This window comes from Platichthys flesus, chromosome 14, assembly GCF_949316205.1.
Source record: "Platichthys flesus chromosome 14, fPlaFle2.1, whole genome shotgun sequence".
NCBI classification, from domain to species: domain Eukaryota; kingdom Metazoa; phylum Chordata; class Actinopteri; order Pleuronectiformes; family Pleuronectidae; genus Platichthys; species Platichthys flesus.
Genome location: NC_084958.1, coordinates 8,326,974 through 8,345,010, shown reverse-complemented (window position 1 = coordinate 8,345,010; position 18,037 = coordinate 8,326,974). Strand labels below are relative to the sequence as shown.

The 18,037-nt window shown below is 41.0% G+C and overlaps 1 protein-coding gene across 3 annotated transcripts in view; it reads left to right on the top strand.

Moving 5' to 3' along the window:
• The first annotated feature begins 3,284 nt into the window (after positions 1-3,284).
• Positions 3,285-18,037, top strand: part of tnk2b (tyrosine kinase, non-receptor, 2b) — a 49,244-nt gene continuing 34,491 nt past the window's right edge. For all 3 annotated transcript variants that reach the window (XM_062404264.1, XM_062404265.1, XM_062404261.1), the window contains exons 1-2: positions 3,285-3,524; positions 8,814-8,986. The gene's annotated coding sequence lies outside the window, so the exon portion shown is untranslated. The remainder of the gene's footprint in view (positions 3,525-8,813; positions 8,987-18,037) is intronic.

The following is an 18,037-nucleotide window of genomic DNA, read 5'->3' as shown; positions in this document are numbered from 1 at the left end:
TATAGCAGAGTAGAAGCTGCAGCCACCAAGTGTAGTAATAACGAAAAATTGTGGCATGTTCCTTTAAGAGTGGGCTGATGAGTACCAGAGATGTAATAGAAGCAAAGACGACTCACTATGCTCCAGATTCTAGCTGCAACAAGGACATGCAGACCACAGACTTGTGCAAGGACTCTGGACCTCCTGGTATAGGTTGGATGTGTGAGGTGTCAGGGAGACTGTTCACATTCACCACGATATGTTCTGGTATCGGGGGCAAACATTTGCGAAAGGTGGTCCTCAGCTGATGAGCCGCAGCTTACCAAGTAGGCCTAAGCTGATTTTACCACCAAGCTGTTCAAAACAGACAAGATACAATAAGAGGACACACGAAAGCGTCCAATGTACAATATTTTTTTGTTCGACAGACCTATGTTGAGTTGCTGAGCTGCTGTAGTGTGAGAAGTGTTGATGTTAATTAAGAAGATGGTTGTACAGAGGACAGTGGTAATGTTAGTACATATGAATAGATGTCAAATCCACGCAAAGTTGGATTAGTTTATTTTGAACTGTATTAGTTTATAGGCAAATAATGGAAAAATAAATAAACAATGTTTACCCACTTAGGACGCTGTGCAAAGATTTTCTAAACAAGCAATGTTTCACTTCTGTTACCCCCTTTAGGTAATACCTTGGGATGATATCTGTTTTATTTCAAGTATATTCTTTATGGGCAAGATTTCTGATAGCCCCCTCCCCCTTTCTCTTGCTTTAATAAAGATATGATAGCACATTAGTTGTTGTATTTATTCAAAAGGAGCATTGCACAATTTAAACATGGAAAATGTGATGCATCATACCAGATTCATACTTCAACCTTATTCTCATCTGTATAACACATGGCTGCAGTACAGGTCATTTATCCCACCTCCTCCATGTTAACACATGGGACACAAAAAGTCAAAGTGTATGTCAAGTAAATCTTTCTTGTCACAGTGATGTATGTTCAAGTGTTTCAAGTTTAGTTTTTCATCAGATGAATTAGTTTGATTAGTTATAAGTCATCTGATGCTATATAAATGAGGTGAAACATCAAGATTGAAAGATGATTGGTCGAACGTGTGTGTCGACAGGACTTAGCTACCATGGCTCCATCCACCGATCACTGCTGCGCATACTCCATTCTACGTCCATCTTTATATCTGTCCATCCATCCATATATCCGTCCATCCATCCATCATCTATACAGCTTATCATTTGTGGGTAGACACTGAGCTGACATTGGGCGAGAGGAGGGGTTGGACATGTCCCCTTCTTTATATCCAATCTTTGAGTCATCACAGTATTGTAATTTCGAAATGTAACTAGCAATAGTTGAATGAATACAATAATCTATCCTGGAGGTTGTTACAGGTAATGCCACTAATCGACTTATTTACCAACTAACTAACAGAATGACTGAGTGATTACATTTGCAAAAAAAGAACAGGTGTTTACCCTCGACAGTGGAATGATCCATCTTCTAACACACAGACGATCTTTGTGTCGTACAAAGACAGTAAGGCACTGACGCAGCCTGAACACACTCACACCCGGAGAGTGTGTGTGTGTGTGTGTGTGTGTGTGTGTGTGTGTGTGTGTGTGTGTGTGTGTGTGTTTGTGTATCGGTGTGTGTGTGGACGGGGCTGGTGAAACAGTGAACCATTCTACAAACTTTGATCCACTCCCGGCTTCTCTCATGCCTGCGCCGCCGGGAGCCTTCACGTGGTCGGACATGTCCGAGCTGCTAAGACTGCGGTCAAGCCAGCCGACACAGAAATTCGACTGCGAGCATATACTGATATTTATGGTAAACGCATCCAAAGCGTTTTTTCCAAAATAAACTGTTGACATGGAGCATATACAAAATGCATAATTGAAAAGGAAATGGATTGGATTATAGTCACAAGAAGTATATATCGTCTCACGTGTCATTTTTATGATTAGAATTTTGACTGTATCAATTTAGAGATTTTACAAAATAAAAGTCACACATTTTTAGCTTCAAGTAGCCAATTTCTGGATATTTCAAAGTACTGTGTTCAGGACCTCTAAAATGATCAATGTTCTGAGTATCAAGCATATGTACTGTATATATTAAGAGATTTTTCAAAGCAAAGTCCAACATGTGTTGAGCAGACACAGACTGTTTTTACAGTACTTTGAAGTATCCTGAAATGATATATTCCACAGTTGAAATGTTGGACTTTGCCTTGAAAAATCTCTTAATCTATACAGTAGAAATGTTTGATCTTCAGTATATATTTAAAGTCAGAGAGGTCCTGAACACAGTCATATCAGTCTCACTCTGAACTTATTGAGCAAAGTGTTTTTATAGAACTTTGAAATATCCATAAATGAACTGATTTGATTGTACACATGTTAAGATTAAGATTAAGATACATTTATTTGTCCCAGACACATGCACAGACATGCACAGGCACACTCATGCAGGTAGGGAAATTTAACCTCTGCTTTTAACCCATCTGGTGAAGGACACACAGAGCAGTGAGCAGCCATGTACGGTGCACAGGGAGCAGATGTTTGGGGAGTAAGGTGCCTTGCTCAGGGGCACTAGACAGACTCTTGGATTTTTGGACAGATCAATCAAGGTTCGTCTTTTTGTTGTCTCTCCGTGGAGTCGAACCAGAGACAAACCAGAGACCTTCTCTGCCCATAGTCCAAGTTTCTGCCACTAGTCCACTGCCTCTTTACTTTGAAAAAATCCCTTCATCTATACAGTAAATATGTTTGATATTCAGTATGTAGGTGGTCAGAGAGGTCCTGAACACAGTCATATCAGTCTCTCTCTGAACTTATTGAGCAAAGTGTTTTTATAGAACTTTGAAATATCCTGAAATGAACTGATTTGATTGCACACATGTTGGACTTTACTTTGAAAAATCTCCAAATCTATACAGTTAAAATATTTGATATTCAGTAGGTAGTCAGATAGGTCCTGAACACAGGCATGTCAGTCTCTCTGTGAACTTATTGAGCCAAGTATTTTTACAGTATTTTTGAAGTATCCTGAAATGATCTCCCACTGTGAAAATGTTTGACTTTTATATGAAAAATCTCATTATGCATTTTGTATAGGCTCCATTTCAACGGTTTATTTTGAAAACCGGACGTAGGCCCACATGTGTTCTTCCCTACAGTCTATGGTTCTTCCTCTAACTTCGATTACTCCGTTGCCGTCCCCTTTCTGGGAGGTTTGGATACGTTTACCATAAGTGTCAGTATATGAGTGCATCAGAATTTCTGTGTCGGCTGATTTTACCACAGAGATGCGAGTGTCGGCTGGCTCCGTAGTCTGCTGAGCGTGTAGCTGGAGACGCACCGGAACAGGAGGTGACAGCAAAGTGACAGGCTGAGACTCTGAGGCTGAATCTCTTAGGCTGAGTCTCTGTGGCGGAATCTCTTTGACTGAATCTCTGAGGCTGAATCTCTTTGACTGAATCTCTGAGGCTGAATCTCTGAGGCTGAATCTCTGAGGCTGACAGGTAAGAGACACTCACTGACACACAGAGGCAAACCACTGGGGGCTTCAGCTGCTGCAGCTTCTGTCACCAGTGGATTCTCAGAACCTGCAGGTGGCAGCTGTCACTGTCCATATTGTGAAACACTGCAGTTACACAACCCCAGGTACTACTGGTGCGAGCTGCACACACCTGAGGTGGACTGTGTGTAGCACTTGTGTGTAGCTGCAGGTGGATAAACGCCTGAAGTGTCTCAGGGTTGACACCTGGGGACATTCGTGGGACACATGCTGAGGAGAGTTCTGGTGTAAATAACAAGATACATGACGGTGAGCTGCTTTGGTTTCAGGTGTTGTACTTGATGACTCCAGCAGGGGCGGATCTAGGGGCGTCACTGGCCCCAGCTTAAATGGGATTGGCCCCTGAAGTGCCCCCTGTCTATTTTTTTTAACAAGACTCGTCTATATCCTGTCCCCCTCTAGCATAATTTAAACATGTCAAACATAATTTAATAAGTTGCTAATAAATAAATATGGAATTCCTGGTGATAATCTATTTTCTGTTATCCTGTCCAGTAGTTTTTCTGTTATCCTGCTAACTTACAGACAAACTGACATTAACCTCTTCTGCTAATCATTATATAATTAATATCAATAGCAATATAAAAAAGTTGATATATATATGTAGTTATGTTAATGTGTAGTGTATGCACAGTGAGGAGGTTTGTCATTCTCTGCTCATACAGAAGAGTTTAAAACTACAAACTTCACTCAGTCTTCCAACTTAAAATAAACATTAATGCGACGTATCATATTACTGATATTAACTGATGTGAACAGTTTTATCTTTAGATAATTTTTGGCCATATTGTAGATATTTGAACCAGTAAAGCCATAATGGAGACAGATGGGGAATAACTATGAATACATACACCACATGTGTGTCTTGTAATTAGTGAGGGATGCTCCTCATCACGGGGATGCTTGTTTGTCCGGGGACTCTTTCCAACAAATTGAATTAGTTTAATAAGATTGGCAAGCAGCAGTGATGCTTTAACACATACTCCTTTTTATAAAAAATAAATTAACACTATTATGTATAGGAAAGGCCGATATCAGCTGATGTTATAAGTCAATCCATGAATCGGTCGGGCTCTATCTATTATCTTCTCTACATTATTCATTATCATGGGTTTCCAAAGGGTTAAAGACATTTTTAAGGTATCTTCTCTTTGCTCAGGTTATCTGATGTCTTTTTGGTTTTAACTCAGTCGAGTCTAATGCAACTTGTGCTAAATCTGCCAATGGTCCAGGATGTGTAATTTTGGTTTTTAATATTCGGGGTGGTATGTTGTATTTCAGTCAGTAGTGAAGAGGATGAATGGTATTTCTTCTCACTTTTCATAGGCAGTAGCTGCTAAATGTTTTAGTAGGATCCCTGTGTGTTTGTAGAGGTAGCTCTCAAATTCTTGCTTCCACTGGTTATGTCCAGCTGATCTATGGTGATAGTGGAAGTGCTCACATAAATGAACAGCTTGTTCCTGTGGGATCATTTCACTCTTGAGAAACACCGTATCCTGGTTGAGAAACTGCATCATCTCCCACCTTCCTGGAAAGCAATACTCTGTTAGTGTGTATATCGGTCATGAATGTTTATATATCCTCTACTGTTAATGTTTGCCTGAGTAAAACATTGAACTTTTGACTGTTTTGAAATGATTCTAACCATCGCCTTAATGCATAATGATAACCTAAATCTCCAACAGGTTTTTTATGGAACTTTAACCAAACAGCGGGTAGTGACGGCGGTTTATGGGTCACTATTTTCTGCTGGTATTTACTGGCTAGATTTCTAAACCAAAATATAATAGGGAATATTGCTAAATATGGAAAGTACCAGTTCTCTAACAGGACGTTACAGCCTGAAATAGTGTTGCACCACCATACTGAATGAGTAATTTTGTTGTTAAATTTTTACTCATTGATTCCCAGGAAAAGATGAAAACCAACAATGAGGTAATCCTGTTTATTCAATAGAGATTCATCTTCTGTGGTACAACGTTTTTAGCCATTTCTTTTTTTTTTTAGCTATAAAATACATTAATGAGCCAAAGCTTTGCAGTGAATTATTTGAATTTATATTGTTTTTTCCAACCAAGAGAAAGAAAGAATGGAACACAGCTCAGAGAGCAAGAGCTAATAAAAAAATCAATAAAAAGCTAATGTTTAATGTAGTTTATTAAAATGTAGGCTTAAATACACTGTCCTGGGGATGCAAGGACTCATTCGAGCAGTAGATGTGTATTAATCCTCTCTCTCCTGTTGATGTGATGCTTAATAAAAAGTAAAGTACCCAACTGTTTTCAAAAAATGACTTCGCCTCTTTAAAAAACTAAACTAAACTCTTTTGTGAACCATTTTTTAGAAAAAAAATGTTTGTGTTATTATTATCTTATTAGTAAATGTAAGAGACACTTTTATTGTCTAACAGGTTTTCAATGACCAGCGTTGTCTTCCACTCAGTCTACATGTGTGTGTTGAAGGTGTGAGATGATCAACCCGGGAAGTGTAAGAGATGAAACACTGAACACTGTGTGCAATATCCTCTTTCTCTCTGCTGCTGTATTACTCAGACATCATGCTTGTGTGTGAATGTGCGTGACACAGCAGGGAGAGAAGTGGATTTCCTGTGTCCTTTGTTAGAGAAGCTTGTGTTTCACTCACCTCTCCTCTTCATATTGTCTTCTCTCCTGGAGAGAAAGTGTAGCTGTCCTCTTCTGTATCGCATGACGCACTGAGAGCAGCTTCTCTTTGTCCCCTGCTGAGTATAAAGTCGTCCTGACCTGTCAGTTCCTCCCTCATCTCCACTATAGCGTGATTATTGGATTTCATTCAGTGTCCATATAAACCTCATTAAATCTAGATTGGTTTATGTACTGAATCTATTCATCGGCCTTCTATGGTTAATCTATTTAGTCACAATTCCCTAATATGTTTCTGTTCAGTAACAGTATATTGTAGATCTGATTGAGGAGGACTCACTAATGAAAAGGAATCTGAAGTAGCTCTCGAGCATCAACACAGAACAAGACAACAGCCCATTCAGAACAGGCAGGTTTCCAATGGGCACTGCACCAGTTATAATAAAGAGGTAGTCCACAGTGCTCTCTTGTTGTCATTGTTGATCCGCTGGCCTCACTTCAGCATGAGAGCTGATCTTGAAGGGTTTTACTCAAGTGGCTTCCGAGCTCCGCTATGTGAGCAGCAGTTTATTTCTGGCCCTTCTTGCACTCTCTAGGGACAGGGTGGTGTTTGTTTGTCTTGATGTGCCAGGGTGGTGTCTGCAGCCATGGACTGCCTTCGCCTCCCCGTCCTGCCCACTGGTGGACCGTTGCATTGGTCGTGTGATTTCGCCCTCATGTTACAGACGGTTGTCAATAGAAAAAGATGTCGCTCCCTGGTTTGAGCCTCTGAGTGGTGCGTGTCGATAAATGAACGACACGCCCGGGGATTTTTTGTCACAGTTAAAAGCTGTCCCTGTCTAGTGGGTGTATTTGTTTACAGCTCATCTGTTTGTGTATGATTAGCGTGTTGCTGTCCAGCGTGGTCATGTCAGGCTGTTCAGTTCCCTCTCCCGGACAAAGGAGTATTTGTGGAGCGTGTGCAGGGTGGAAGAATAGCTCGGCCTTTCTCCGTGTTGTGAACTTCTCATCTGACACTGTAGGCTCCAGTCAGCTACTTTAGTAGGTGGTGGGTGGACTGTGTCCCTGTGTGTCTGCGTGAATCACATTGATTCATTCATACTGCTACGGCCCCTCAGGCATTCTTATCCCAACCCCCAGACCTGGTTTGGAAAAATGTCAAGTTAATTCACATCTAACATCCGGTGGCAGCTTCATGTGGGTCATGGATGGAGCAGGTTCCAGTGAGTTTGAGTTTCATGTTCTCTGCAACCGTGTATACTGTCAGATAACTATGAATTGATCAAAGATATCAAAATCATGAGGTCACGATTTTGAAACCTCTCAGTGTTGCAGTTGTTTTTACAATAGGGGAGTTACTCATCTCTGTGGTGCACTTAGTTCAGGTGTTGCCAGCACTCTGTCATGTGCTTGTGAGTGGGCGGCAGGCTATGGCTGAAAGGTTGGTGGTGAAGCAGAACGTCACCGCTGTAGAGATTTAGTTTCATTTGCCTTGAAACAAGAAGGAAGCTGAACAAAGAGCCATTGACGTTAAACTGAACTGTTTGTTTCTCATGAAAAATCTTTTTCCCCCGTGCGATAGCACAAAATGTGTGAATGTCGAACTTTTTTAAACTTAAAATGGGCCACTTCAAGGGGAACCCCCCCTAAGGTTTCAAAGTCATAATATAACAAGAAATAAAGTTATACATTTGTGAGATTTAAGTCCTTAAGTCCTTATTTTAGGCCGTGTTTCATTTTAGAGGGCATAACAGAAGATCCCTCTGTCGCTTGGGCTATAAAGAGCAACGTGAAGCATAAGTGGTTTTATGTTATTTGTATGTTTCGCAAATAACATAGAACCTCATCTTTTGTTGCACCATCAAGTTTCAGAACTTTGAAAAGATTGTGTAAACAAACTGTCATTTCTGGAGAAAGAATCACATAGAAATGGAGGATGTTGTTTTTTTTTTGTGGAGGAGGAAATGTAAGGTTGTGGTCGACTATGAGCTGATCGTTCAAAGGGCTTCTTCAAGATTATGAATTCAGTGGAACTCAAGCGAGCATCGGTTCTCTTTGCAGCTTATTTCCAAAATGTTTTCTTTTTCATATTTATTATCCTAATACTAGACGTCTCTCTTTCTTTTGTTCTGACTTTTACATTACAACATTATTATTAAAATCTCTATAATTGTATTAATTTAAATCTTGTTCAATATGGCCCTAATACTCTTTTGTACATGTTAATGTATTATATAACCTACTTTATTTATTTTGTCTTTTCCTATTTACTGTAATCATAGGCTAGAGTGTCCCCAAGAACAAATAATTCTCATTATCACCCTGTGTGTTCATCAAGTACACAAACTGGACATGTCTCTGCAGGGGGGCTCTGTTTATCTCTCCAAAGACCTGACTCTCGTCACAATATTATAAGCCTCTCTGCGGGGGCACTAGGAGCGATAAGTACCACCCGGGGACACATATATGTATTTTCTTTTTTTCAAGATTTTTTTGCAAACACTCTAATGTTTAATGGATGAAAGAAAATGATTCTGGATCTTCTTTAATTCTCGTTGCTAAATTTCTAGTCTTAAATACTATATTTCTGCTTGTTTTGTGCTTTGTTTCAGGCTTCTCGTGCAGCATACACCTGCCTGGGTTTGATTTGATCAATGGATGGGGATGAAATCATGTAAGTGTGTGCTGATCCTGCAGTGCCATGGACTCTGGGTCTCATCTACGCGTGGTCGGCCTTCTGTCATCAACCTGAGAGCAGCATCAGCAGACCAGGAGAGAGAAGCAGGTTTCTATGGCTCAAATATTACAAGATGATTATGTTAAATGTGTATTGTATATATTTGTGTGTGTGTGTGTGTGTGTGTGTGTACATGCTCATACATTCAGGGTTTCAGACAACAGCACTGCAACAGTGAGTTCACAGCAGCTGGGTGTGACTGTGTGTTGTGCAGGTTTTTGTCAAACTGCCGCACTCATTAAACACCAACATGAGTTTGGTTGTGTATCTGAAAGATTATCAGTCATACTGTCTGTTTGCTATGCTGCCGTGGTGTCTGTGTGTGTGTGTGTTGGATTGTTCTATATCCCTGTGAGGACTTGAGCCTGAATACACACAAACCGTATAGGGGCTTGTGTCGTAGATAATTTGCTGCTCTTTGCTGCTCTTGTTTGTGTGTGTGTGTGTGTGTGTGTGTAAAGAGAGAGCTATGCAGACATGAGGTCATGCCAAACAGCGACTGTGCTTTCCTCAGAGCAGGAAGGGCCAAAGACCAACTCAGCGTGTCTGAATGGGAACTATTCACCTTTTGAAGTGTGGAGGAGCGAACACCGGGGATGATGTCATGTTGGTTTGCACATGCTCCATAAAAAACGTTGTTTTTATAGTTGCACATACTTGAAAATAAAACATGGATACTTTCTAAAATGTTGATTAAGAGCCTATATCAGGGTTGGGTGTGTCTATTCAAAAGTTATTTATTCATTTTTTTTGTACTAATGAGGTGGAGTAGGAGGAAGTGAGAGTCACACTGTAGGCTTCAGCATAAACCCTTGCATACACAAACAGACCCACACAGGATGCTGGCCAGCCAGACACTCCCTGACAGGTGTCTGCAGGCCACACACTACAAAGAGATCTGATAATGGAGTGTGTGTCTGAGAGCTGAGAAAGCAAGAGGAACCATCTGGGTGAGTGTGTACAGGATGTGGGCCTGTGTATGGAGGAACTGTGCCAGCACGCCTTTTGTGTGTGTGGGCGCACTCACCGACAGTTTATATATGCTCTCGTTTTGTGAGACACCATGTAAATGACCAAGTGTTGCCACCAGGCAGTGTTGTTTGTTCATCAGCGGCCGGCCATCAGCGTTTAGCTCCGTAAACGGTTCTATGATTGGAGCAGGAGGAGTTTTAAAGATGCTTATCTCGCAGTGCTTTTAAGATCAGGTCAGAGGAGGCACAACTGAAAACCAAGGTCTGATTGAAATATTTAGTGTGAAGAAAAGTCTATTTACTCAAATATGTGCTCGAGCAGTGATTCCTCTTGATTTGTTCCTCAGGCCTGGTGGTGCTTACCAGTAGAAAGTCTGACTCCTGAAGCGCATGAGGCACTCAATGTAAAAGCTGTGAGGAAATAACTTCATTCTCATTACAAACATCTACAGGCATATTTAAAAAAAAAGCAAGGGGTGCCCAGGGTAAATTGTAATACCACTGTCTCTGGGGAGAGCGTGGCCTAGGGGATAGAGCGGGTGCTCTGCAACAAGAAGGTCGCCGGTTCGAATCCCACTCTATCCCATCTGCATGCCTAAGTGTCCTTGGCAAGATACTGAACCCCTAGATGGCCCCTCATAAAATGATGAGTGTTCTAAAAATGTAAGTCGCTTTGGATAAAAGCGTCAGCTAAATGACATGTAATGTAATGTCTTTTTATTAATACTTATTCGACTTGATTTGTGAATTATTTCAAATTAAAATCATGAACAAGATTAAAATGCTTACTAAGGAGATTATGCAACATTGGACTGCATGAGAGAGCAAATGCACCAAGGTCTATCACAGGCGACGAAACACACAAATAAAACATTGAAGATTTGAGACGCAAATATTTGGTCAATAATTATTAAACAGCTTAGTTAAACATTTTTAACCAATCAAAGTATACGTCATGCTCGCAGAATGATTAAGTTACTTGTTCCACTGAGTTTAGATAAACAGTGATGTTTGGGGGGAGAAAGACGTGGAGCAGACAAGACTGGAAGGGAGTTTGGAAGCTCCCAGAATAGTACCAGTGACTGTGCTTTTTGTGGAGAGTGTCTCTAAATGTGGAAAGGGAGCCTCTGGGAGCGTGTGCGTGTGTGTGCGTGTGTGTGTGTGTGCGTGTGTGTGCGTGTGTGTGTGTGTGTGTGTGTGTGTGTGTGTGTGTGTGTGTGTGTGTGTGTGTGTGTGTGTGTGTGTGTGTGTGTGTGTGTGTGTGTGTGTGTGTGTGTGTGTGTGTGTGTGTGTGTGTGTGTGTGTGTGTGTGTGTGTGTGTGTGTGTGAGAGACAGAGTGTTATTTTAACCCTGTACTTACATCCGGCTGTCACACTATACTCACCCTCATTGCTCCAGGCTGCTTACGCCTCCATCAGACCAGTTGTCCCACAACTCACTGTCTTTTTCTTTTTACTGCTCTCCTGGGCTCTTTACCTGCACCCATACACACGTCTTGCATTACCACCACCTCCTGCAGACTGTCGCTCGTGGGTGTATTGTATGACGGATGGTTTGTTAACGCATTAGGTTTCCAGATTCAGTGACCCTGTAATAGATCACCTTGTCCCACTGGTAACTCACAAGCACAGACTGGAGCTCCCAATGCGTTTGTTATGCAGAGTAGTGACCACTGTGTTCCTGTGATCAGACTTGTAAAACAGAATCTAGTCCAGACTTTGTGTATCATCGTGTGCTGCCAACATTTATGAGATCTACTTTATACCGTCAATCGTGGATCAAGGATTTTCCTAAATGGGATGGGATCAACAAAGAGAGGTTGGTTTACTGTCAGCTTTACAGCTTTGAGCAAAACTACACATCATTAATATCCGCAGGAATATGGAAAATATTGTGATATTGAACATATGAATATTACTGACTGCTCCCTGCTGAAGCAGGTTGTGTACTTAAAAGCTTAGACAATAAACTCTTAACAAATATTGGATTTACACCGACACACTGACTGGGTTAGCAACAATTAAGTAAGCTGGTATGTTGACTTGGAAGTTGATCTATGCTGACCTGTTCCCTTGAGCAACTTTTACTCTCAGTTAAATTTAATTGAATTTTCTTTAGGACGCTGAAGCAAACTAATGCTCCTTGCCCCAGTCAGTGTTGTTTTTATAGCCAATTATTATATAATTATTATAATAAATACAAATTTGAAAGTAACAATAGACCAACATTTCATTGTAGAGCCTCACAGTGTGGATCTCTCTCTGTCTCTGTCTCTCTGTGTCCCTGTCTGTCTCTCTTTGCTGTCTCTCTCTCTCTCTCTCTCTCTCTCTCTCTCTCTCTCTCTCTCTCTCTCTCTCTTTCTCTCACAGTCTCATACTCTCTCTCTCTCTCTCTCTCACACACACACACACGCACACACACACACACACACACACACACACACACACACACACACACCCACACACACTGTGGGGCCACAGGGTACAATGTGTTGTTTTCTCTCTTTATCTCAGTCACTCACTCCTGGGTAGAGGGGACTGGAAGAGCAGCTTACATATTGACCAAACTCTTGACCCTTGCAGAGTGATGATGCAATTCAGTGTATCCTGCAGAGGCCACGCTACCACACACACAGACACACACATACTTGCACGCCCACACATACTGTGCCCTTGTTTTTACATGCAGAGACAAAACCAGAATCAAAGTTGTTAATTTTCAAGCAGATGAAGTGAACCGACTAAGGAGCCTGGACTTCTAAACAGGTCTTTATCTATTTTAAGGAATTAAATGTTTTAAAGTCTTGATTTTTTACAATGGCAAGTTGAATTTGTTTTAATGCCCCAATTTGATGTGAATATGTATTTAGTATTTGTATTAGAATTGGACTTTTACAATATTTGTATTATGATGCTGGATGTGATATTTCTATGTTTATACTTGTCTGTTTCCCAAAGCGAGTGTGTAGGTAGAAAACCATTAAGCCGGCACAAAACAAAACATTCATGCTTGACATTATCAGTCCTGGGGAGGCACGTTTGCGTTTTCATCTCACCTGGCATCACTTTGAGCTGTGGCCTTCAGTCATGCTGTGCCATACTGTTTAGTTTCAATGGTTTCTACTCCATCAACTCTGGCTGCTGATCTCAAACACTCATTGTTGTGTGTAGCTGGCTTCAGACGTGTGTTTTAATCGTGTGGTCACTTGCTTGACAGATTGTTCCCTCACTATGACCACAGGACAAATCCTTGAATTTGTTTAGTTTAATAATGTATTTTACTGCTCTTGTTGCTGTTAAAGAAGCAAAGTTAAGTTTTGAATCCATGATTAATAATCCTCTCTGGTCTCGGAGCACCTGCATTATAAACATGGACATTTTAAAGGTACTTTTTCTTCTCATTACTTCAGGCTGCCCTCATGTGGTCAGATGGAGTAATGATCAAGGCAGTCCGTCAATAATCAAGCACAAATTCATTTAAGAACTGTGGCTGTGAACCTTGTGGGCTTTTTTTTTTTTTCCTCTGTATTTATGTAGATTTATGTCTGGATGACCACCCAAAGCTCTTTACAGTGCTCATACAGTGCATCTTTGAGCAGCACTTTGTCTATCTCTCACACAGCAAAGTTGGCACAGTCGTTCGGGGCAATTTGAGCTTCAGTATCTTGCCCAAGGACACTTTGGCACACAGAATGGGGGTGACTGGTTTTGAACTGCCAACCTTCTAGTTAATGGACGACCCGCTCTACCTCCTCCTGAGCCTCAGCCAGGATGACAACATGGTTAGAATAGTTAGCCACTTATTGGTAAGAGTATATTTTATTGTATTCAAATTATTTAATCAATTAAACAAATGGAAAATGTATCAATTAATGTTCGTTGTCAGAATTCTAAAACTTTTCATTTCATCACAACATAATTCCACTGAAACATTAATATGGCATTATTATTAACATGGCTATAGATAGCAATGCAGTTTAAATGGAAGGTAACACACACTGATTCCAGTACAGGGTTGGGTCCTAGGGTCCTAGGAAAGAGGCGATGAGAGTAGATTTGCTGAGGAACGTATTCCTCCTGACGTCTGTGAATGAAACATTGTGTGTTCAACAGTGAATGGAAATCAGTGGGAGGTTTGACTCTTTGCCAAACTCTGATTGATCCCAACTGAGCATGCTGGACTGAGGGCCACATTCAACAACACCCTTTTCACTTAGTTTACAGTTTTAACGTCAATCTGTCCGAATGACGTACATGCTGTATATCAGGCTGTTTCCCTTACACACGGCATATTACATGTGCTCCTCAGAAGGTCCCACTTCCTGAGATGTTTATAGTTGTTCTGACTCCAATGTGCTCATGTGCTTTGATGTTGGGCTTCGGAGCTGTAAACTGAATGGGTCGTTTTAATTTGTTTACAGTGTTTCAACCGATGACACATCCTTCTGATATTTCCATGATAACAAAGAGCCAAGATAAAGGATCAGGTGTGACTTAAGGCCAATTTATGCTTCTCCGAGTCCGTGACAGACGGACGGACGGACACTTTTCGATTTTTAGTTCTCCGTTGCTGAAAACAATTGGGCACCAGAACAGTAGGTGGTAGTCTTGTTTCCGAACTGCGTTGCTAATTCCACTACTTGAAGCTACACGGAAGCAGCTAACCCCCCCCCCCCCCCCCCCAGCTTCCACACACAGTCAGCAGGGACTCCGGATACTAACTACCACCCAGTGTTTTCTTCTAACCTGACGGTATTTGAGAAACAGTGTCATGACAGCCATGGAATTAAAGTCGTGACAGCATGTTTTTGCAGATCAGTTAGCATGGTGGCTAGGACGCTAGCGCCGTTATGAAAGTTCATTATAACCATGTGTAATTGTACACACATGCCGTCAGGGCTCTAACCAGCCACCGTCAGCCGGACAACTCCGCTGGTTTAACACACTTGTGACATTAATCGTAGAATCGTAGTTGTGTTTGGGTTTATTGTGATATAGGAAATGAAACAGGAAGTTTGAGGTCCGGAAATGATGTTGTTCCGAAATGCTGTCGTTACGGGACCAATCATGGCCAAGGGCTATCAGTAGGTTCTCCGCCATGCTGACGTGTAGTTAGAAAAATCAGAGCTGCACAAAGAGCTCTCCGTGGAGCCCGGAGAGGAGGTTCCACGGCAAAGAAGGCGGTCCTATCTGTCCGTGTCCATCAAAACGGAAAGAAGCATAAATTGGCCTTAAAGGCATCCAAATCCTTTATCTACCTTAAAAAACATATTGGCTACATAGTGGTGTTAGGTAGTTGTTAGAGACGGTTGAACAGTTTGCAAATGACAAAAGGGCAACATTCGACAACTATACATTAAAAGCTACTATTTAAAAGCTGCCTGTAAAACTAGTTTCCGCAGACAATTGGGCTGTAGATCTGACTTGAGAGAGAGTTGTGTATAATTTTTACAGCTGGGAATTCGGCTAATTCCCAGACCACATGAAGGCAAACAACGCTCACATGTAGCAGGGTCACTTTTCTTTATGCAGTTAATTCCACTTGAATACAAATGGAAAAACCAATGATCTTTATGTGCGCAGTTAAAATCTGTTTTTTATGCTGTTTTATACAGTAAGGTTTTCATGCTTTATTTTTCTTACATCGCCCTTACCCCACCCTTCCACCACCTTTAAAAAAAAATAGCTGTTGTATTATTTAGTAATCCTGCTAACAGACTAACGGATATAAGTAGAGGAGAAGGAGCTACTGTGCCATTTCTCCACGGCCCACACCCTGACCACAGCTACATCAGCTCCCTCACTGGCCGGTGACGTATATGTGTCAACATTTTCTTAGGAGCCGTCTTGCCGTCTCTTTTCATATCGTAGAGTGGTGAATCATCTGGGAGCATGTGTGGTGTTTTTTCGGCCTTAGGTGAAGTCATCGCCTCAGTCAACAAGATTTGCTCTCTGACCAGAAACTGTGAGTAGGTGTTGCTGCCGTGGCCTTTAAGAAGAAATATTTCCTTCATGTTGGTGTTTTTTTCAGTGTGACATGCCCAAAGGAAAAACACATTTTAACTATAGCAACATATACAAAACATCTGTTGTAATTGGAATTGTATCTTTTTCTTTACTAATGAAATATTTGTTAATTAGTTAATTTGTTAAAACAAAAATATTTGGTGTTCAAAGTGTGAGCACATGGTGGATTGGTACTTGATTTGTTACCACAGCGGTTATGAGTTCTAGGAGTGGAGAGGGCGATGAGGCTGTGAAGTAAACTGTCTCTGCAGCTTGATGTGGTTTTGAAAGACGTCCAGTTGTTTAAGAATTCAGCTGTTTTTTGAAAACCTTTGATCACACGGATGTGAAGAAACTCCAAAAAGAGGAACTGCACTTATTTCACACATACATGTAATTGTTACAGCTGTAGGACGAAAGTACGTGATGACAGTAGTGAGAAATCAGCCACAATGATTTGAATTATGTGATCTCAGGCCTGATGAGTACAGATAGAAAATCCCTCATTATGTGTAGAATTCAGTGGGTTTGGAGCTTCATCCACATTAAGTGAGCATCATTTTCACTATCAATTAGCCCTGTCAATTTATGAACTATAGACATTTTTGACATCGGTTTAAAGGCAACTTAAATAATGTATCTATTATTGAAACAGTTTTTGATCCGTCTCTTGTAGGTTCCCTTTACTGTGCGGAATTGCAGTTTTGAATAGCTGGATGAATATATACAGTGCATCATTAATACATGTGTGTGAAATTATATAAATTATTTGGAAACCAGTATATTCTGTGTAATTCTGTATTCTTATAATTGGATTATTTAACTCCTGTGATTGCTTTAGTGTATATGTTGTTGTTGGCGTTTCTTTTTTTTTTTGGGGGGGGGGGGCATTGCAGACTGTAAATTAACTGTAGGTGAGAATGTGAGTTTGAATGGTTGATTGTCTCTGTGTGTGTGTGTTGGCACAGGAAAACCTTTCCACGATGTATTCTTCCTCTCTTCCTTTGTCAGCTGGGATTGGCTCCGGCTCCCCCCTTGACCCTTGAAATGATAAGCAGTTTAGATAATGACAGGATGGAAAATATTTATTCCTTTTAGTCTATGTTAATCGATTATAATCTATAAAATTAAAAGAACTCTCCAAAGTATTATTCTATTGTTAGATATCAGTCTGCGGTTATTAATTTGGCCTCCAGTAATCTGAGCATGTTGCTTTTAGCCTTTGATCTGCTGGTTAATACAGATATAACATATAGCATAACAGCAATATGATAAAGTTCCAAAGAAAACGTAATAATTTCCACAGAGCCATTATAGATAGAGTACACCGTAATCTCTTCTGCTGCACTGTCTAGTTACTACCCTGATTATATTTCCACCCGAAGAACCCCACATCAGTCGCAGACATCAGGGGTTTCATCCAGCTCCTGTTCTAAAGCTTAGTGCTGCCCCCAGAGTCGACCCACCATCAGTCGTAAAGACACGGCACAGTCCTTCAAGGACTCTGATCGGTCTCTTAGAGGGAGGGTCAGAACAGCCTGTGGTGCTTGGGCTGGGAACATTGAGCTGTTTACACCCACAGCCTGTCTGCTCTGCTTCTTTATGCTCTCCATCATGGGGATGAAGAAGGCGTTTTACATGTTTTAGCAGACTCGGCTTTACCTTCCCCCTGACATGAGATGGCTGACAAAGCCCCTGGGGTCAAAGGTCACAGTCCAGTATTTAGATATTAAAGAGCTTTTTCCAGGTTCCTGGAAGAGAATTTGTGAAACGCTGTCCGAATCATCAGCATCTGTGGAAGGTTCCTCTTTGAGGAGATTTAGGAAATTTAGAGTCTGATGAAATACAATTTGGCTTAATTGGTTGATTAGTTTGTATGAATTAATAAATGTGATGCGTGTGCACTATGCAACATGCAGGGTAAACTTGAGAACAAACACTAATGTATGCAAGAGTTAGTTTGCTTTGTAGGTATACAACATGTTGTTATCTCACCGTGTCAGCAGCATTTCCACTGTAATGTCCACATATTTAACAATTGGAACAAAAGGCACTAATCTTTTTTACATTTTGTAAAGTTCAAGTGACTATAGAAGCAATAATCACATGGTGCTACTAACCT